At 36.5% G+C, this 22,951-nt stretch overlaps 1 protein-coding gene across 3 annotated transcripts in view; it reads left to right on the top strand.

The window, feature by feature from the left end:
* The window catches only part of LOC121314656 (phospholipid phosphatase-related protein type 1-like), a 91,553-nt gene that overhangs the window by 17,453 nt on the left and 51,149 nt on the right, over positions 1–22,951 (top strand). The window lies entirely within an intron of this gene.

Raw genomic sequence — 22,951 nt, 5'->3', positions numbered from 1 at the left:
TTGACGTTTTCACAAACACACGCACTCATCGTAGTGCAATTATTAATAATTACAGACATGTGTTGAGACAACTTGTAAACTAACTTTGAACGGAAACTAAACGAAAATAGTACGTTCTGAATCATATAATAAAAAAAAAAAAATCGGTTTGATAAAGCCAACAGGACATTTAACTTTGCGACATCGATTTCCCTCTGGCAGCGAAATCCGTCGTTTTAATTTAAATTTGGAATTTCTCATCCCGCTTGGTTTGGAGGAACGGTGAATTCTGTGGTATGGGTAGCATGGAGGTGTGTGTGTGTGTGTCTGTGTGTGTATTCATTACGTATGCTGTGTCTTAAATTTTAACCCATACTTTTACAAAGGAAGCAGTGGTCACCAGAGGCTATACAGTATATTTTAAATAACTTGAGGGGGAGGTAGAAACGGTTGTATTGATTTGTAGCTTTAAATGAAGATGGATGGAGCCCCATGTGTGAAATGAGCCCTTGTAAAAAAAATATAAAAATGCCCTATGCATTTGTAATTACAAATGGTTTAAATTGAAGGTATTCTAAGGAATTTGACTGGGATGTCTTTGCTCCACCCTAACAGAAAAACCCTCCAGAACACAGTGCTGCTCAAACACTTTTTTCTTTTTTTTTCTGAATTTAGAAAACAAAATACATTGTTTTGGTTAAATTTCGAGCCATGTTTATTTGAAAACAAAAGGGGTCTGTGTGTTGTACATTTCTGTGCATTTGTGTAATAACCTGGCTGTATAGCAACACTAATACATTTAACAGCATGAACAGTTTATGTTTATGTTGTCGAGAGAGGATCTCAGTTTTCACTGAATGAATGAATCCTTTTATATAAGAGCCAAGTAGGATAAGGTATTTGGTTGAAACTATTACCATATATATATATATATATATATATATATATATATATATACAAAGTTAATACTTTTTGAAAACCTCAGCAGTATGGAAAGCAATTTCAGCACCATGGAACGACTTTCCATAAGGGCTGCGTTAGTACGCCAAAAGAACGGGGAGAGAAACAGACCAGGACAGTATTCAACTTCAAATAGACATCAGCTTAGTAAAAGTAAAACGACAGATTTAAACAATGTTTCCATATTTGTTAAAAAAAAGAAAAGAAAAAAGACTGTCATTAAATTCACATTAGTGATTTCAACATTTGACTTTTTTCTAAATTCGCATAGTCTCTCAATCATCAAGAAATCAATGTTTTCAAAAGCCAACTGACACAGACCCCAGATGTTTAAATAGAGCCTTGTTTTTTACTGCACTTTTATGAAGCTTCTATTTACCATTCACTGATCTGTTTAATTTTGCATTGGGTCTTTATGCATGCAGTATACTGCCATATGTACTGTATTATCCCATGCTAACGATGCATATTGAATTCATGTATGTCACAATTCAGACTTTTACATACACTGTATCAAGCCCTTTCATATGTAACGAAACTTTTCGGGGGATTAGTTGGTACACGTAAATCAATGCATATGAGTTTTGCATGATTTGTGATTTGAAATAGGTTGATTCCCTTTTGTGGATACTTGTCTTGGCTTTCAGTAAAGAACAACTAAGGTGCTAGACTGAGACGTAGAAGATACAGTACAAACCATAAAATACTGTACCACCAAGAACCAATGCTCTGCTTACAGTACATCACTTCTTTCTGTTGTAAAGTGTTGGTTAACTAGTGTTTCAGGCATATTACTGGAGATCCTGTGAGAAGAGTTCCCTAAAGCATTTTCAGACTTCAGACCAGGTTATCAGATCAGAAATCTTTTTTTGGCTCTGCTGTCAGGAAATGTTAACAGCTGACAATTGTTTTAAACATGTCTTTAAGCTTACCTCTGCTAGCACGCTGCTCTCAAATTGAAAACTAAAAAGACAATGAGGATAGAAGTAACGCTCCCATTGCATCGCCACTCAAGTTTAACTATAAGCCTAATCAAGAACAGGTGCCGGAAACCAGGAATTGCTTAAGACTGCTATGCTGTGGGAGTCTGGACCATCCTTAGAAAGTTGTTGCTTTGCATTATACAATATGTAGAATATTGTCAGAATAGAGCCACACTTGTGGCATGTGGAAATTACTATTTTCATGTAGGTTATTATGCAGTCAATCAAGGTCCTTCCCTCTTATCTGCCAGGTGTACTAAATCTGCAAAAAGCTCTCTCTAATTTGGTGCTTAGTACCTAAAACATGACACAGGTTTTGTGTGGCAAATTATACATATAAAAAAAGCTTCACCTTCACCCTTTAACTCTATATTGGAACCATATGGTAACAGCATAAATGCTATGTCATGTGCTTTTCCAATGTTTATAATGTACAAAGGTATAATACCAAGATGTTGCTCACTGAGAACTGAGAATTGTATGCTTACTGCTAACTGTAATGCAATTATGCTCATGAATATATTTAGGGGAAAGAAGATGAATGCAAGTCATGTTTATCTCTTGCTGTTCAAATGACTGTCGTAAGCAGGATCATCTCTGGACAAGCTTGGTGCTCTGATCACCTTTCTGGGGCCATCGGTTATCTAAGCAAAGCACAATAATGTCTTCCTTACTGTTTTAAATGCAGTCTTTTTCCTAACAACTAGAAATGGTATATCTTGTTCTGCAATGTGTTATGTTTGTGCTTTTGCAAAAAAACATTTTGTTTTCTCATTCTTGAACATCACTTACGCAAATCAGTCAAATGCAGAACATCTTTCTCATTGGCTTGGTTTACATGCAAATTCTTTCTCCATTGTGATGAAAATGTGACGCAGCAGCACATATCACACACATTCCTCACACTAACGGGTGTGCGTGGCAAAAAAAAAAAAAAATGGTACAGCTAAAATTGGTAGGTGAATTGCCTTCTCATGCAAAAAAGCTAGTTTGTTTTTTAATGTACAGCATATGATACAATTGCCAGTTTTTGTTTTGCAGACTTTTCTTAAGCTCTTCTGAGCAAAAGACATATATATATATATATATATATATATAATATATATATATATATATATATATATAGGCAATGTGATCAGTAGTTTGCTTTGAGAATGATGTTGCACACTGGGGTTAGCTGATTTAAGAGTTAGGGTGGAACATATTCAATCAATCTTTATTTTTGTATAGCGCTTTACATGAAGAAAAAATAAAAAAACAACAAAGTAACAACAAGAATACCCATAAAATAGTTTAAAGTATTTAAAATAAATAAAACAGCAGAGTTGGGGTCAATTCCACTAATTGAACTCCAATTTAATTCCGTCTCCACATCAATTCAGATTTAATTCCAATTCCATTTAAAAAAACATCAATCAAATCTAGTCAATTCCAATTCCAACCATATATACATTCAGTTTCATTACAATGTTGTTATTCCAAATCCAATTCTACCTCTAGTTCATGAACTTTTATAATTTTGTATTAAAAGATAAGGGACACTCACACAACATACATACAACACATACAATTATATATATATATATATATATATATATATATATATATATATATATATATATATATATATATATATATATATATATATTGCACACTTAACAGCAATAATGATAATTTACATTTATTACAGTACAATGTGCATAGCCAAGAAATACAAAAGAAAACAAACTATAGACAAACAGTGTTGTACTGTAGTATGTATTGTATCTCAAAGAAAGTATCAAGTTGTGCATACAGCCATAAAGATTATCATCACTTATCAATTCTGTTATACCTGATCAAAGCTCTTCAAATTTTTCATCACTTATATTGTATCACTTAGGCGTGAAAACTTTGACTGCCACACTAAAAATAGTTTTTCTGCAGGTGCAGATGAAGCAGGTATGGCTAGATGCTTTCAGGCTAGTTGGGCTAAATGGGGGAACTCCAAATGTTTTTCTTTCCAGCATCACAATCTTCTGGCAGACAGGGTTGACACAGGTAGTTTGATATTTTAGAAGAGGCGTCTGTGGTGGAGATACTGCTGCAGATTTCAGTGGAGCGGTTGGTCATACATGAAAAGAGTCTGACGAGTGTCTTTAGTGGAGGGGATGTAGCCATGTCAGCAGCTCTTCGTAGCAGAGAGGTGACCTTGTTAGTTAGCAGTTCCCTCATGCTGTGCACATCTTCATCCTTGCACCAGCCAGTTTGAAACGAGGATCCAGACTTGCAGCCATCTTGAAACACTACACCTCAAACTTTGCAAGGCACGTCTCCAAAGATAACTGCATGGTTACCACCGTCTTGTTATAGGTTTCACTGATGTGTGCCATCACATGATGTAAACCTCGGACACATGCGATGACATAGCTGGCGGTGATTATCTGGTCTCCCTGGACCTTCTCAGTGACCTCTTCAGAAATAGCTGTAGTCTTTCACAGAGTTCCCCAGTGATTTTCAATTCTTATGGCATGAGCTTGGGACCTCTGCAGGAACTTTCAAAATTGACTTCAATGTCTTCAGCTGGCTATTCCACCTTGTGGCTTTTGAAATTTGCAGTTTGTAGTGTCCCTACAGTAACTCTGTTTCTGTGGTGGATTTATGGCAATTATGTACTATTCTGGACACCTTGTATCTCCCAGGGCATCACGAACAACCAACTGTAGAGTGTGAGTGAAGCAGGGGCTACGCTCAGGTGAAAAATAATCCAGTTTATCCAATGGTGGGAATATAGTGAATGCCTTCGCAGTATTGTCACCATGTTGTAGACTTCAATAGTCTCATAATAGGGCTGTCAGTTAAGTCTCAAAATAGCAATTGATTAATTGGGCACACAAAGTATAATCGTTCTCGTAAATGTCGATGATTGCACCACACATTTTCGGTGCATTCCTCTTCCCGAGACGTTATTATTTTAATGTCATTACAGTTAAGTAAAAGCTTGTGCACAACAATTGAATGTGAAAAGCATGCCCTTTGCTTGTCTGGCAGAAATACTGTAAATAGCAAGGTAGGGCGTACGGTGCAGTTTCGTTGATAAACTTAAATAATGTTATTAACTGTGTGTATTACAAAAATGTAATTATTGAATCTATTATCCAGTTTTTATAATCGATGTATATGATGAGGAATGGAATCAATCGAAAATCAATTTTATCGTAGCAGCCCTACCTCATACTTTCTGTAGATGTGCTGGGCTTGCTGCATTTGACTCCTCTTTAGACCTAGGACACTGGAGATACATTGAGGAAGTAGCTTCTGGTTGAGGTGTTTCCTGCTGGGCATGGTGAAGCATGGTTCAGCTGTGCTGAGGATGTTGCGAAAGGCTGTGCTGTCTACGACAGACAGGGGCATGAGATCATTAGCAATGAATTAACAATGTTGTTGGTAAGCTTCACTTGGTGAAGATCTGTGACATTCAACATCTAGGGTCTGAAGTCTGGCCAGATTGATCAGCAAACTCCCCAAGGATGTCAGAGTGCTTTCTCTGAAAATGCACAGAGAAAAAAAAAAATCACACATTTTATGTATGTAACACATTGAACAGCAAATTTGCAAAATAAGCAGTATTCAATTACCAGGTGAAGCTAAGCATTTAATCGTCACCTTACAATAATGAACCCTAGATTCAAGCTGGAATATCTAATTCTCTGTATTTAATCTGACAAGATAGGATAGGATACAAATGATAATACAAACTCATTCAGCGAGACTGAGCAGTTTTAATGAACCTGTATTAGTTAATCAATTATATAAACAGAAATCTTTTACACAAGTTTGCACTAAATATTTTCTACCTGCATCATAAAATACACTAATTAAAGCATAAATACACCAAACATTAAAATGATAAATTTATCTTTATAAGAAATTTAGACATGCAAGATATGGATTGTTGCATAATATACTTACTTTGAGGTGCCGTTGGAAGAATCTTTTGTTGAACCAGAGACAGATGTTCTGCAATGTTTACATATAGCACAAGGGTTTCCCTCTTTGCCACCTTCACTTGGCTCATCAAAGTGATCAAACACTGAGGGCAAAAATCCCAGTTTTCTCCTCTTCCTTGTGGAAACTCAAGCTGTAATCAGCTCATCATTCATGACACCTGTTGTAACTGTGTGACATACATACAGGTGTGTTGACTATTGAGTCAGGCTACACTGGGAATACTATTCCTCAGGGTTTTTAAAGCAATTCAGTGCAGTAGTTTTGTGCAAAATTGGGTGCTGTTCAGTGGAATTGAAATGGAATTGATCATTCCATTCACTAAAAAATGCCAATTCCAATTCCAAAGCTTTTAGATTTTTCTCAATTCCAATTTATTACCAATTCCACACTTTGTGATCACACTTGAATTCGAATTGACCTCTGAATTTCAATTCAATTCGGAATTGACCCTAACTCTGTAAAACAGTCAAATCGAGATTTATAAACATCAACGAGGGGGCATCCCTTACAGTACCTGGCAGGTCATTAAATAATGTTGGGGCAATATTGCAGAAACATCTACCACCTGAGTTTTCTTTTTCCGAATAATGGGTATAGAAAGTAACCTGGCATCTTCAGATCGGAGTGTCTGATTGGGGACATATGGTGTTAAAAGATTTTTAAGGTAAGGTGAAGCAACGCCATTTAGTGCCTTACAGGTTAATAACAACACCTTCAAATCTATCCTAAATCGGACAGCAAGCCAGTGTAGAGATGCCAGCAAAGGAGTGATATCATCTTGTCTCGTAGTCCCAGTTAAAACTCTTGCTGCAACATTGTTTAGAAGTGTGACTAGAATGCATGAAAAGAATACAGAAACTAGTAATGTAAACCAAAGTAGAGTTTGCTACAATATATAATATTGCAATACAATATATTACAAAGACAGAAGAATGTTTTAAAAAAAAAATACTACAAAGATACAAGATCATAAGACATTTTATGACGGGGAATAAGCTATTCAGCCCAACAAAGCTGACAATTTTCCTGAAAACCAAGTCATGTGGCTAGCAGCTAGAAATATCACAAGGTATTATCACTAATTTATCCTATGCATTCATAATTGTAGCTAAGTGTTGCTAGTTTTCTGGTATTTCAAACTAAAAATATAATTATATAAAAAGAAAAAAAAAGTTTACTTTAAAATTAATTTTAAACAAGCCTGCTGTGTAATTTAAACCTATCTTATAATTCAACAAAATACATACCAACAAAAGTTTTTTTTTTCTTCCTATCAGCTTTTTAAAACAATTCACTGCTGCAGGTCATTCTGTTGAACCTTGACAATGTCCATCATAGTCTTTTGTTTGCGAGGCAAAATGTGTTTGCTGGGCTTATTTAACTGCATCAGGAGAACTAATTTTACAAAATCCTTCAGCTGTTCATACCAAGACACGAAGCTCTGCTGTCATGCCGACTCCACAGGTTAGACTGACGCATGCATCTTTGTGCATGTGTGTGTGGACCGTGGGCATTAAGTCTACATTAGCAGTAATGTACTGTATTTCAGAGATAAAACTTGTCAGGGATGCATGGATAATTAGTCTCGGGTGAACGGGGTGCGAATAAATTAGGTTCTACTGTATAAAAAATAATCTCAGTTAATCTTGGTATTATCATCAGCATAAAAACTATGATTCTCTTTTTATAGTTTTATATTTATTTACAGTCCAGCATTGTTTTTAAATTGTTTGAACCAACTGCTAAATCACATTGGAGTTAATGTATTACTCACCTTTACTGCATTTACAATTATCAGTTTCCTTTACAGTTTTCTTTACTCATAAACTGTTGTTTTTCATTGCCATTTAAGTAATAATAATAATAATAATAATAATAATAATAATAATAATAATAATAATAATAATGTAAAATTCTCTGTAATTAAGAATGTGAAGTTGCCTAAGTAAAACCAAACATTCACTGAGTAACGGTTATATCCTCTTTAACTGTAAATAGTATTGTTGGAAATAAATGCTGTTATAGAAATAAAGCAAAGATACAATGTTAACGGGGCTGCAGTCGGTAACTATCCAACAGCACTGGTTATAGTATCGTACTGAGCTTGACTTATAGGTTTGTAGCGATCCTGATTTTCTAAAAGAGTGCTCTGTCGAAATTGATGGGTTTCATTTGTTATATTGTTGTCTGCCGCAGATAAACTACTGGAGTGTATTTTGAGAAGTGAAAGCATGTTTATCCCGCAGATGGTATAGCAGACTAGAGGCACTTCTGTGATACTGGGACTCACTTTAACAGTAGATACAAGTAACCCTCTTTCTATCCAGTGAACCGTCAAACCCCCCCCCCCCCCCCCCCCCCAAAAAACAAAAAAAAAAAAAAAAAAAAAACTATTAACAAGTCCTTTAGTTTGAGTACTTTGCTACATACTGCGGTTCTGTGACTAATTTAATATTCAAACAATGACTACACTCATTCAATCCTGGCATGCACTAAAATCACACCGCAGGAAATTAATTAGGGTATGCTAAGAGGGACAAGACAGGAGTGTGATTAACGTGTGTTTAAAAAAAAAAAAAAAATGTGAGTGTTAATCACAGAAGTTAACTGCGATTAATTGACAGCCCTATATATATTTACTTTGTATCTGAGGGACCCATTCATCCTCAATGAAAATCTATTTTTAAGGTTACAACCCCTGCCACTAACTGTTAACAATCAGTTTTAATAACAAACTCTATAAAAAGCTGGACATCCAACATACTGTATTATATCTAAAAATCAAATCCCGATTACAGCTCATGTTCAGTGCATAATTCAATACAGTTTATGGCCAGACAGGTGTACAGCAGTGAAAACGATCATCAAATTCTGTACATTTACATAAAAAGGTATAGTTTAGCAACAGCCAATCTAACAAACCATGTCTGTTTTTTTTTTTTTGCTTAGGTCTCTGATTGACTCCTGACAATCCCATGTGCGACATTGTTGTTTGGGGTCATGCAAATTAATCAATTTTACATTATCAATATTAAAAATAAGCAGTGGCATTTTAATTGTAGCCATCTGTAATCATTTTATAATGACCTATGTTCAGCTTCAGAAATTACTCATTGGGCAAGAAAAAAGACTGCTTTGGAAATCATGCACTGAAAATCTAAAGTGAAAGATGCAGTTTTAGTGATTTTAGGCTACTGTTTAAAAGTATAGTTTACCTTGGTGAAATGTCTAATGAATTTTCTTTATAATTAGGTTAATGTTGTTAAAGGAAACAATGTGTGTGTGTGTGTGTGTGTGTATCTATATATATATATATATCTATCTATATATATATATATATATATATATTATATATTATATTTACAAATATATGCTTATACGTAATATTTAATATACCAGTCTATGATGGTTTAAAATTTACTTTTGTTTTGTGTGGTGTGTGTGTGTGTGTGTGTGTGTGTGTGTGTGTGTGTGTGTGTGTGTGTGTGTGTGTGTGTTTTAATACACTAACAGAAACATTTAAATTAGATTCGTCTTTTTAAGCAACTGGTTATAAGTGTAGGAAGTCTAAATATGTATCAACATTTTCTAACTCGAATGTGTTTAAATGTAAATGAAAAATTTCTAATTGAAAAACATGGCATGACAGTAAAAATGTGTAGTGTAGATATAATCAATCAGTTTTACGTCTTTTCAGTTTGATTAAAATGTGTAGTTCTTACTGTTGCCAAACAGGTTTTTTTTTTTGTTTAAGCCCAAATAAAAGACCTTTAACAGGCTCGGTTTCTTCTACTAATTTACTGTGCTTTAATAGTTTTTAGTCTCTCTTATTTTGACTATTGTTTCTTCTGTTTGTTGTTTTGTCTGTATGTCTCTGTGGCAAAATGGTTGGTAAGGGGAACAGATGTCGCGGTGATGCGGTGCAGGAGTGATGAACAGACAACAGTGATTCAGTGAATAAGTGTGGTTTATTGCTCTTTTCCAGGTCTGGCGACCGTCAAAAATAATAAATCCCCGGCAATACACAACAATGTGTAAAGCACAGGGATAATGAAAACAAGGGCACAGTCCCGAACAAAAAAACAACGGTATGGTCACCAGTCCTGGGTGATCGAAAACGTGCAGGTGCTCAGTGCAGTGGTGCTCCGGATGGTGCTCTCCTTTCGACAGCTCCGGAGATGTGCGTTAACTGTTTATTGTTGCGACAAAGACAGACAATTACAGACAGACAGAAAATAACACACAACACGTACGACACTCTTCACAATACTCTGAGAGCTCCTCTCTCAGTCCTTCTCTCCTAACGTTAACCCAAACGAAGGAGAAGATCAGCGTTACCCTGGCCCCTATATGTAATCCCGCATGATATCGAGATAAACGGTTGCAGCTGCCTTATTACTTGCAGCTGCCTCTCGTTTACCTTTCAAATCAATACGGTCTTACAACAGAGTCGCGCTTCCCTCCAGGCTGACCCACTTCCCTGACCCGGAAACGAACTGTCAGGCCAGCCCTTCCAGATACTTCTCCTCCCGTTCTTTAGCGCCCTCACAGGTCGGGAGGAAAATTCATCACCAGAACTCATCTTTCCGTCACAGTCTCTCACTGCCTGTGCTGTAAATGTGTGTGTGGGAATGTGAGGTTGGCAGGAATGGGGTTAAATCTGTCCCTGCCAGCAATCACAGGTGTGGTGGCTATTCCCCAGTTAGGTAATTGATGCTTATTGGGGAGTGGCCACATGTATAAAAGTGGGAGGAGTGAGGGTGAGTGCTTGTTTGTGCTGTGATTTTTGTATCGGTGTTTAATAATAATCTTTATTTTTATATAGCGCCTTTCATAGTGGACCACCATCACAAAGCGCTTTACAAGATACAAGACTAGAGTGTGTGAACTATGCATCAGCTGCAGAGTCACTTACAACAACGTCTCACCCGAAAAGACAGAGTACAAGGAGGTTAAGTGACTTGTTCAGGGTCACACAATGAGTCAGTGGCTGGGAGCAGGGATTTGAACCGGGTATCTCCTGGTTACAAGCCAGTTTCTTTAACCACTGGACCACACAGCCTCCTGTAACATGTGGTATTGAAAGCTAATGTTTTTGTATTTGGTTTTGTTAAATAAACGTGCACATACGCACTTAAACTGCATGTTCTGTCTCTCTTTCCTGTCAGTAACGGCTTGGGCCGTGGTGCTACCCTGTCACATGCGGTTCTCTAGGTAACCGTGCTTAGCCCAGTAAATCAGCGGAGGCAGGGACCTTAATGATAGATAGTTACAGGAGAGGGGTATTTATTTGGAGACGTTAAATAATAGAAGTAAATTGTAAAATAGTATTTGCCATTAGGTTATGGAATGTACTGATGCGAATGGGAATGAATGTGCATACTGAATGCGTGATTAAACTAAAGCTTATTGATTGAGGGTTGCTTACATACAGAGCGAATTTTAAACAAGGAAGGAGAATGATTAATAGATAAAGTGCTGATAAAGTGTTCCTGTGTTATGGCGTGTTGCCAAAAAAAACAAAATGCTTGTTAGGGGACATAAATAACCCGTAGATAGTGGTGACCGTTCAATCTTGCATTCGGCAAGCCAAAAGAAAGGCTCTCGCGGGCTGCCAATTAAAGAACTGCTCTATGGGCATTTAAAGACATACAAGGGACAATTGGCCCCTGTCCATCAAGTCTGGCTGCCCCATATCATGTAATTAATTTCAATTTTATCAATCATTCTGAACATGTAAAGGCAACTTACACACGTAAACTAAGAATAAAAATAAACCAAAATATTATTTTGGCAATAACACTGCTTTTAAAATTAACTGTGGTATCAGAAGTTATATATTGTCATTTGAAACACAACTATTAATTGAACTTCGCCTCTTTTTCCTATACTGTCTCTTCCACATACTGTAAACAAATGTTGAATACTGCTTCATGATAAACAAGCAAGTCATTTTACTCTCCACATATCAACCTGAGTATCTGGCAGAAATTTGAGTCTGGTCAGGTGCTTGAGAGCCTTGGCAAGCGTTTGTTCGTACCAGTGTTGGCATGTAAATATATAAAGAAAAATATGCGAAAAAAGGAAGGTTGTTTAATTATGAACCAGAATGCCATTCAGTCGGTATGCGATTGCAATTCAGTCAGTCATACGCGGGTTAACGCTATACGTTTGTTGGTTATTGGCATACGGTACCCCTAGGGGGGGGGGGGGGGGGGGGGGGGGGGGGATGGATGGCCTTACATGGTACAAACTTCTCTGCTGCTTAATGCTATTTATAGTTCTAGATTTTCAGGATGCTTATTACTAGTAAACAAAACTGAGGTGTTTAAATGTTGCAGCCTTTTGTACTTAAATACCAAAAAAACAAACAAAGCTAATTTGTTAAAATAAATAATTAATTTTCTGAACAGTGTTTCACCTCAGATATGCGAGCGGTAAATGCAGGCAAGCTGCTGATAGAACATGGCGGGTTTTTTTTTAATTTATTTTATATCATGTTAAATCAAAACTTAACTCTTAGGTTGAATAAAGCTTGTCTTTTGGGAATCTACTTTTAGGGAATGTCGAAAGGTTTAGCTCCACAAATTAGACTGATTGAACACAGCTGTTTTTTAGGTCACACTTTATTTTAAGGGCTGGTTTTTTTTTTTTGTTTATTAACTGTTAACAAACATTGTCAATTTCTAAGTTAGGGTTAGGGTTAATACAAACCTGATTTAATTTGCTAAACATTACTACAGTAACAATTTGAATCAATTTCAAGCATATGATCAACTGGGTATTGATCATCCATAGGGCTCTGGTGTTTGATTGATCATCCATAGGGCTCTGGTGTTCCCTACCCAACCTTATGACCCTGGTTTTTCGGTTTTTACCGCTGGCGCCAAACCATGTAATACCATAACTATGAAACAGGAAATAAGGAATCAAAATTTTATTCCTTAGCAAGTAATATACCTTAATACTGCTGTAGTATAACATTGAGAGTGTACAGCTTTAGTTTTTTATTTTTTTTTTATTTTTGTTTTTTAATTATTATTCTGATTGTCTTTATAAAAAAGAAACGTACCAAGTTATTTGGTATAGTAAAATACTAAATACCAAATGTTTAAATCATTCTCTAAAAGGAAGTGTGATTTGTTGGTTTTATTCTTGTGAATTACAGTAATTTAAGTGATTTACATTAGTCTTTCTTCATTTAAGCCTTTATTTTATAACTTGATATATTTTATAAAATGATGTACTGTATACCCTGATATTAAGGTTACCACAGTATTTTTTTTTACAATTGTCATACCGTGCAAATTTAATACCGTCCAATCCCTTCTCTGGTGTTTGATTGATCATTCATTGGGCTCTGGTGTTTGATTGATCATTCATTGGGCCCTGGTGTTTGATTGATCATTCATTGGGCTCTGGTGTTTGATTGATCATTCATTGGGCTCTGGTGTTTGATTGATCATTCATTGGGCTCTGGTGTTTGATTGATCATTCATTGGGCTCTGGTGTTTGATTGATCATTCATTGGGCCCTGGTGTTTGATTGATCATTCATTGGGCTCTGGTGTTTGATTGATCATTCATTGGGCCCTGGTGTTTGATTGATCATTCATTGGGCTCTGGTGTTTGATTGATCATTCATTGGGCCCTGGTGTTTGATTGATCATTCATTGGGCTCTGGTGTTTGATTGATCATTCATTGGGCTCTGGTGTTTGATTGATCATTCATTGGGCTCTGGTGTTTGATTGATCATTCATTGGGCTCTGGTGTTTGATTGATCATTCATTGGGCTCTGGTGTTTGATTGATCATTCATTGGGCTCTGGTGTTTGATTGATCATTCATTGGGCTCAACGAACCTTGAAAATTACAGAATTCATCACTCTCTCTCTCTCTCTCTCTCTCTCTCTCTCTCTCTCTTTCTCTCCTCTCTCTCTCTCTCTCTCTCTCTCTATATATATATATATATATATATATATATATATATATATAATATATATATATATATATGATTCTTAAAATGCATTTCTGTTCTGGTTGTATGCACAGTATTTTGGCTAATAAGAGACGCTGCAGAATCCTGATCCAGACAGGTGAGGAAGTTCGGAGAGTGGGTGGTGTGGTGTTTTGGAGTGTCAAGCAGAAGTTAGTGAGCTCTCGCTGTAGCAGTGATGTTTAGAGGTTAGCCACGGGATCAACTCACCTTCCTCACCGAAGCCCTGCCTGGACCAGGAGACAGTGAGTGTTTAGTTGTCTTGCTGGTTTAAGAGAAAGAAACGCACCGTATATTAGAGTACAACCCTGCGACTTAGAAACTGCCATGAGAAAAGAAAGGGGTAATAAACCTACAGTGGCTCTCAAAAGTATTCACCCACCCTTTTCCACATTTTATTGTGTTACAACATGGAATCAAAATGGATTTAACTAGGAGTTTTTGCCACTGATCAACACAAAGTCCATAATGTCAAAGTGAAAAATAAAATTTACAAATTGTTCTAAATTAATTACAAATACAAAACATAAAATAATTTATTGCATAAGTATTCACCCCATTGAGTCTATTTTATACAGGTACTTTTGGCAGCAATTACAGCCATGAGTATATTTGGATAAGTCTCTACCAGCTTTGCACATCTGGACACGCAATTTTTGCCCATTCTTCTTTGCAAAATTGCTCAAGCTCCGTCAAGTTGGATGGGGACCTTTGGTGAACAGCAATTTTCAACTCTTTCCACATATTCTCAATTGGATTGAGGTCCAGGCTTTGACTGGGCCACTACAGGACATTGACCTTTTTGTTTTTAAGGCACTCCAGTGTGGCTTTGGCTGTATGTTTGGTGTCATTGTACTGCTGGAAGATGAATCTTCTCCCAAGTCCCAGGTCTCTTGCAGACTTCAGCAGGTTTTCCTCCAGGATTTCTCAGTACCTTGATGCATCCATTCTGCCCTTTATCTTCACAAGCTTACCAGGCCTTGACGCAGAGAAGCATCCTTATAGCGTGATGCTGCCACCAATTCCATAAATGTCTATAAACATGATAAGGAAATAGTCAAAGAATGTTTGGCAAACTTCTAAACGCATGAGAACCAATCTTAATTAATCCTTTGCGGCCCCATGTCGGACGAGGTCCAACATTACAATTTTCCCTTTCCAGTCCAATGTCGGAACTTGTCCGACATCATCAAAAAGATGTAAAGCACAGGTTTCTAGTCATTTTTTTCTTCAGAAAAAAGCTGAGAAAACCTTTCAATGGCCGAGTGAGACCAATAGGAGCCGAATGAAGCCGGAAAAAAAGGGGGTGTGTCTGAGCAATACAGATAGCCCGTGCACCACAGAGATAACAAGGAGATACAAAAAAGGAGATAGCAGCTTCTGCATCCAGTGCGCAAAGAATATCATGGACATTTGCAGAGCTTTTTGAGATCTTATAGTAATAAAATAAAGACTTGTATCACATTATTATGAGTGATCAGGAGAGGATTTATCAGTATGTACGATTATAAAGAGGTATGTGAAAAATACAGCGATCAAGGGGTGGGGCTTGGCTAGAGATGCAGTATTGACGTCCTTTTGCTACTCAGGGCCTGTTAAACCTGTTTTACTATGAAAAAACTATATTTTAAACCGCACATGTAAAATCAGCAGCGCGTTTGAAAATAAATTGGACCCGACGGGCCTGACAAGTGCTGAATAAATGGACCGCTAAGGGTTAAGGAAATGGCAGGCCAAAAAAATAAATACAATTTTGACCCGAGATTTAAAATGTGTTGTTGACTCAGAATTGAGTCCAGGGTTATATATAGTAAACCTTGTCATACCATAGACCTAATTTAATTTGTAAATTTGATGTACTGTACAAAGATAAAAACAATGAAAGTAACCACTTGTGTAGCGTTAAAGAAATCATCCTTTCCTTTAGGGGATTGAGACACATAGATTTAGATGGAGTGTATTTTTACACCTTTTATTAAATATAAGACATAATCCATTAAAATATGACCGTGTGAATTATACATTCTGTACCGTATTCACTTTCCAAGGACCAGTGGATTACTGGTTTGGAACATCATATTTCTATATTCATTTATTGTAGAAGTGTAACCTGGATAATTGCCTGCTCAAACTACAAAGTCTAATAAACTGTGGACCCCTGGGGCTATTGAAGGCAAAAACAAAGTACAATAACATAAATTAGTTAACTGTTGGAAACTGAGGATGACAGGCCACAACAGGGTCAGATGCACTGGTTGTGTTAACACTTCTACTACTTCATCTTTCAAGATGGGTCACAATTAGAAGTGTGTCTAAACATCTATCAGTTCCTAGTTTTCAATGCGTTTGCCCCACATTATTGGTTTCTATCTCCAGACTTCCAAATCCCATTGAGAAAATGAACTTTGAGCCAAAGCCACATCCTTGCAACACTCATATGCACAAAGGCATTATAAAATGGAATTCTTCTGTCAGCTATTTGTTCTGTATAGCTCCACTGCTTACAAAGTGGAGTGCTTCCATAAGGCCTGATATCCTTGATCCATATCACACTTGAGCTGCTTATTTGAGTGGCCAAGAGACATCCAAACAGCTGCTTGTAACTAAAAAGTGAAATTGACAGAAATTGTTGGAGGATTTTAAGGTGGTTTTTACCATTTTAACATTGGAGTGTGCAATTGTGCACATTTTTTTTTCCTCAAATTTGTTAAAATTCACAGGTAAGACCTATGCTATCATGAAAGAAGCCTTTTGACATGTGTTTTTTTTTTATTGATCTGTCAAAGGCCTGCTATAGGTAATTGTGTCCTTCATACTGTATAAAACGTGAATTGGTTGACTGGTTGTGCATTGATTGTTTTCAGTCATGACCAGTCTTTGACATTTGTTTTGGCCCTGTTTAAAATGCTGAGTTTTTCCCTTCTAGACTCCTTTATACCTCAAATTTTAGTACATTAAAAACTCAACTGAAAAGTATTAACTAGAAAATGATGAAACCATTGCTTTGTTTCAAACATAGATCCTTACAGAATTATTGTATGCCTATATTATTTTAATAAATGTTCACAGTGTGATTAACAATTGCACTGTATGTAATGCTGCTAGAATCCATAGGCCTAAACAGAACCTGTTGTTTTGATGTAGCCTGCTGGTACCTGTAATATCACGCTCTGGCAGTTTTCACTTGCAGCTTTGAATTCAGACAGACACTTCCGACATGTATATATGATAATTCTTAAGGAAAAGGATAATTAGTTGACACTTGCTCCGTATAAGTATGCTAAAAGCTTATTATTATAAAACTAACTTATGACAACAAATCCTCTGAGAAAATCTCATACATCTTAATAGGATCTGTTATTTATCGAAAAACTTTTTTCTATTAAAAAAAAAAAAAGAAATGACATGGTTTTCTGAGAATGTTGCTCACTGGGATGGATCAGAAGCGGATCTCAGTGCTGCCACTGAGATTATTAGAATGTCTGTTTCAGGGTTTTGAAAGTCACACTTCTACCAGGGCATGTGGGAATCATAAAAATTGGAAAAATAAGTAAAATGCTAGGGAGGGTTCTATTTAGTGTTTTAAACTATAAAGTGGTATTATGATCTGCTTCTATTTGTTATGTAGATCAGTTGAATATACACCGCTGCTTCCCTTCGACAAGCCGACAACTTTTCTGAATGCCAGTTTTAAAATTGTGGGCCTGAATAGAGAGGTCCTGGATGCTTTTACAGACGTCTGAACTGACTGTACAACCTGTCGCAGCAGGTAGCTTGTGTTTGTATTTATGTGTTTCATAATTCTCATACGCATTACATTATTATTACTATTATAATAATAATAATCCCCCTTCATAGGTATAAAAAAATACATATAACAACTTTAATGTTATAAATTAAAGAGTAAGTTATTAACGTATTATTATTATATTTATTGTTATTATTTTTAAAGTTTTATCATTTTTTTCCCCGTGGGTATAGTTTCTTTCTCACAAAACAACATCACTAAAGCCACCTCTTGTCCACCTTTGAATCTGTATTGTCACTCTATGCGGAAGCCTAAAAATGCATGCATATTTCTGGTCTGGTCAAAAAATCTGCTTTGTACACAAACACCTTACATGATCTGGCTAAAAATGAGCCGGGATCCAATCCTGTTTCTGATTCCATTAGCACAATCAGCTCCAGGTCACTGATGCCAAGAGCATTTACTTTACTATTAAATACTACGAACATTTGGAAACTGGACAACTCATGTAAAAGCTACATGTAGCTGGTATATAAATTGCTTTGTTGTAATAATATTGTACAAAATCATCAGCAGTAAGTCACAATTACAAAACTCTGAATCTAAAATGTTAAAATTTGACATTTTCCACACACTTTGCTTTAGAAAAATCACTTACTTCACACACTACGTACTTCTCCTGCTGCCTTCTCCAACCAGTAACGTCACAGGAGGGATTTCCAGCAATGGCAGATTAGTTTGATAGACTGTGGAATTTAAACAGCTTGTTTGACATATACCAATCAAAAACAATCACTGTTTTAGTAAGGAAGCAAGTACCACCATTTTTGGGCTTTATAGTGTTCTGAAATACTGTCTACTTAGGTTTATTTAATGATTAAACAGGTCTGTGAAATCCTAATTTTATTCCGCAACCTACCAGTGAAAAATACGTAAAGTTACCACATTTTAAGTAGACCCCTATTTATAATGTGCTAAGCTGTAGAATTAATAGCTCCACATTTATTTTATATTTTTCTATAGTGAAAAAAGACAACTTAACTGTAATGTACATGTAATAAAAAAGGGCAGCCTCGAGGATTGTTTATTTCTATTGGGAGCATTCGTGTCTGCAGCTTTAGAAGGAAGCAATATGCATGATAATTGCAGTTTAATCCCGTTGTGCTAAAAGAAATGCATTGTGTTCAGGCTGCTGTGTATAATTGTTGTAATCTTTTTTTTTAATTTTTTTTATTGAACTTACATGACGTGCATCTGTGGATCTGACTGATTGACTAGCTGGTTTCTTAGATTTATTATACAAGGATTTAATCACATTTTAAGACTGCCTGTTTTCAATTTCCTAGGTTATGTTTACACAAACAGACATGAAGTCACATTAATTAGTACCTGTTTATTTAAAATCTGGTGTATTTACTGCATCTAATTCAGGGAAGTTAGGGATAGAAAATAAAGGTTACTGTATAGAACTGACTGTTCTGAAAAGTCATGTTTAAGAATAAGAGAATATGCAAGTATGGCTAAGGTGTCCCTGATTTATATCAATAAACGGCTGTAAGTCATATTCTCGTAGTGATGTGCTGAGAACATATTCAAATGTTTCCAGTTCTAGAGTGCTTGATTACTATAAAACAATGACTACATCCATCTGATCCTCAATATGTTTCTGCTGTATAGAGACAGTCCACATGGCGTTATTGTCTTCATATTTGGTATACCATAGTATATTGAGTTACTTGGGCATTCATTGCAAAATTGGGTAAATCTCTTGACATATCAACTTTACAGATCACATAATTTTTAACATTAATTTTAGTTAGATTATGCCCTGGGATTTATATAAAAAACAATTTTGTATTTTTTTGTTTAGATCATTATTTAAGTACAGGAAGTGTCTGATGTTGTGGAATGAAGAGACAGACCGTGAGATAGATTGCTTTTTAAAATAAAAAAAAGGTCCACCAAACTGATAAGTGGAGGACTGAAGAAAAAATTTGATTTTACATTCACATCACAGCCACTTTGACAGCTGACAAATAGTTCTGAGGCTTAGTCATTTATAAATCCTAAACAGACTGTGTATGGAATATACAGTACCATGAAAAGGTATTGGCCCCTGTCTGATTTTCTGCATTTTTGCATATTTTTGACACTGAATGTTATCAGATCTTCAACCAAAATCTAATATTAGATAAAAGGGACCCTGAGTGAACAAATAACACAAAATGTTGATACTTATTTCATTTATTTATTAAAGAAAGTTTTGCAACACCCAGTGCCCCCGTGTGAAAAAGTAATCACCCCCTTAGACTCAATAACTGGTTACGCCACCTTTAGCAGCAATAACTGCAACCAAACACTTCCTATAGTTATTGTTCAGTCTCTCACAGCGCAGTGGAGGAATTTTGGCCCGCTCCTTCATGCAGAACTGCTTCAACTCAATGGCATTTGTGGGTCTTTGAGCATAAACTGCTCATTTCAGGTCCTGCCACAACATCTCAGTGGGGTTTAGGTATGGACTTTGACTAGGCCATTCCAAAACTTTAAATTTCTTGTTCTTCAACCATTCTGATGTAGACTTGCTTGTGTGTTTTGGATCATTGTCTTTGCTGCATGACCCAGCTGCTCTTCAGCTTCAGCTCAGGGATGGATGACCTGACATTCTCCTGTAGAATACTCTGATACAGAGAAGAATTCATGGTTTCTTCAATGATGGCAAATTGTCCAGGTCCTGATGCAGCAAAGCATCCCCAAATCATGACACTACCACCATCATGCTTGACTGTTGGTATGAGGTTCTTACTGTGGAATGCAGTGGGGTTTTTTTTCGCCAGACATAATGGGGCCCATGTTGGCCAAAAAGTTCCATTTTTGACTCATCTGTCCATAGAACATTGTTCCAGGACTCTTGAGGATCATCCAGGTGCTTTTTGGCAAACTTGAGACAAGCATTCATGTTCTTTTTAGTGAGCAGTGGTGTCCGCCTTGCTACTGTGCCATGAATCCCATTTTTGCCCAGTGTCTTTCTGATGGTGGAGTCATGAACACTGACCTCAGCTGAGGCGAGAGAGGCCTGCAGATCCCTGGATGTTGTTCTAGGGTTCTTTATGACTTCCTGGACGACTTTACGCCTTGCTCTTGGAGAGATTTTGGCAGGACGGACACTCCTGGGAAGATTCACTACTGTCCCAAACTTTCTCCCTTTGGACAATATGGTTCTGACTGGTTTGGTGGAGCCCCAGAGCCTTATAAATGGCTTTGTAACCCTTTCCAGCCTGATAGGCATCAACAACTTTTTTCCAGAGGTCTTCAGGAATTTATTTTGATCGTGGCATGATGTGCCTCTAGAACCTGTGTGCAGACAACTTCAAGGGCCAAAGTTAGTCAGATTTATATTGGGCAGGGTTGGCCCAAATCAGGCCTGATTGTTAACCAAAGTATTCAAACAGCTGACCCTAATTATCCCTTTTATTGGGTTGAGTTAACTAGGGGGGCAATAACTTACTTTTTCACACCTGAAGATTGCATGTTTGATTACCTTGAACACCAAACAAATGAAAGTAGCACCAAACTTTCATTTTTTCTATCAGACTCCCTCTATGTACAACCCACAACAAGATCTGACCAAATTCAATGTGAAAAATATGCGAAAATGCAGAAAATCAGAAAGGGGGCAAATACTTTTTCACTGTACTCTAGATGGGAGAAAAATGATCCTTCAGTACGTCCTAAAAATATACTCCTAAAGTACTTATGTCACTGGAATAAGTATACATTTTTTGAAACTGCACAACATAAGGATTTTAGAAATGAGTAACATGACCTAGCTGTTACCCATAATCCTTCTATAATTTTAGGTAATGCCACTGTATAGCAAAAATCACTTGTTTTACCTTATATTTGGACCTGTGAATCTGACAGCTTTTGTTCAACTGTTAAAAGGACATGGTTTTTAAAATGTAATGGTTTTTACAGAATTAAAAAAAAAAAAAAAAAAATATGTGCACTTTTATGCTAATGGTTTATCTCCAACCAGACACAACAAGTCTGAGATACAAGGTGTCACACACAGTAACTATAGACAAAAAAACATGTGGTTCCTAATGTTTCTTTTTACGTTCTGATCGCTGAATTTAAGCCACTGAACAAAAAAAAAAAAAAAAAGTTGCAACTTATACCTCCCACACACTCGATTTTGTTTTATGCTCCCCTTAAGCGGCGCATATCTATCACACCATAGAGTTGTTTCAGCCCACCCCAGTCACAAGTCACTGTAACAAGTGTATTCTGTTACGTAAGGCCACAAAAAAAATTGTTATGTTGCACATAATGTGATGCTGGAGAGAGTTGGATACAATTCTAGTTCTAATATTTGCAGCTAAATCTGCAATAAGGGTGTCCCAGCTGCTTCATCTGGTTAATTACCCTTCTGCCTCCAAATGGCAAAATTATTCCATAAAAAATTATGTGTATGTAATTACCCTGGTGCAAAAGTATGTGTTAATATTGATCATTGATGATGATTACCAAATATAGGATTTAGTGGGCCATGGAGAAATGAAAACAGGCAATGTATTATAATTAGCACTTACATTTATAATTTGTATTTTATATTCAAAACATCCCGGTATTGGCTTTGTACAAAATGTACAAGCATGCAGTGTGCTGTACTGGCGTTTATGATATTTCTAGAGGTAGGCACATGTAATATGAAACAAGGCAGCCCTTGAGATCTGTTGTAAGTTTTTATTATTCAATAAGCTATCCATCTATTCAATCCTAAAGATCTTTTTTGATCCCTATCACAAGTATATGCACTGAGTAATAACAGCCAGTTGGTTGTTCACAACACTGTTAAACACTGCTGCTTGTGTATTTTTCAATAGGTTGTATGTTAATGTCCTGCCATCTTGGACTGTCTATTACATTTGTAATTGTGGCTGATATTGTGGGTACATTGCAGTCCTTGTTAAAGTAATATTTTGTTCTGGTAATCGCCCCTCACCCCAAAATAGTGAGTTTGTTTGAATTTGCAAAGGAAAAATCTCTAAAACTCATTACTTTTACTGCACCCTGAGCTGTCCTCATCACAATATATTTTCCATGATTATTCCAATTGTATATGGATTTTTTTGTAACATCGTGGGCCATAAATGAGTATCAAGATCAGGTTCCCTCCTGCAACAATGTTTGTTTTCTGCTCCCACAGTCCATTTAATTGAATTAGAGCACCAGCATTGTTGCAGGACAGGCATCCTGGATAAACTACATTATGATGTTAAGTTGGGGAGACCTA

Source organism: Polyodon spathula, chromosome 1 (genome assembly GCF_017654505.1).
Source record: "Polyodon spathula isolate WHYD16114869_AA chromosome 1, ASM1765450v1, whole genome shotgun sequence".
NCBI lineage: Eukaryota > Metazoa > Chordata > Actinopteri > Acipenseriformes > Polyodontidae > Polyodon > Polyodon spathula.
The sequence above is the reverse complement of the archived record's forward strand: the minus strand, read 5'-3'. Positions and strand labels throughout refer to the sequence as shown.